The sequence below is a fragment of the Chrysochloris asiatica genome, unplaced genomic scaffold (assembly GCF_000296735.1).
Source record: "Chrysochloris asiatica unplaced genomic scaffold, ChrAsi1.0 scaffold00345, whole genome shotgun sequence".
NCBI lineage: Eukaryota > Metazoa > Chordata > Mammalia > Afrosoricida > Chrysochloridae > Chrysochloris > Chrysochloris asiatica.
In genome coordinates this window covers 973,040-973,447 of record NW_006408863.1, presented here as the reverse complement: position 1 = coordinate 973,447, position 408 = coordinate 973,040, and positions in this window count along the sequence as shown.

The window sequence follows — 408 nt, the reverse complement described above, 5'->3', positions numbered from 1 at the left end:
TGTATGATGTTCTTGATGTCATCACACTACTCTTCTGGTCTTTGGTCCTTAGTGTTTAATATATCGAATCTGTTCTTCAGATGATCTCTAAATTCAGGTGGGATATATTCAAGGTCATATTTTGGCTCTCATAGACTTGTTTTCATGTTCTTCAGCTTCAGTTTGAATTTGCATATGAGTAATTGATGGTCTGTTCCACACTCTGCCCATGTCTAGCTGCTGTACATCAGGGACTCCTGATGAGTGCTGTAGCATAGATACTGAACTATGAACCACAAGATTGGCAGTTCAAATCCAGCAGCTGTTCCTGGGAAATCCTCTGCTGGATTGCTCTGAATCAAAACTGACTGGAAGGCACTTAACAACTACATGCACAAGAGAGTTCAACAATGCCCGGCCTCCTGCCGT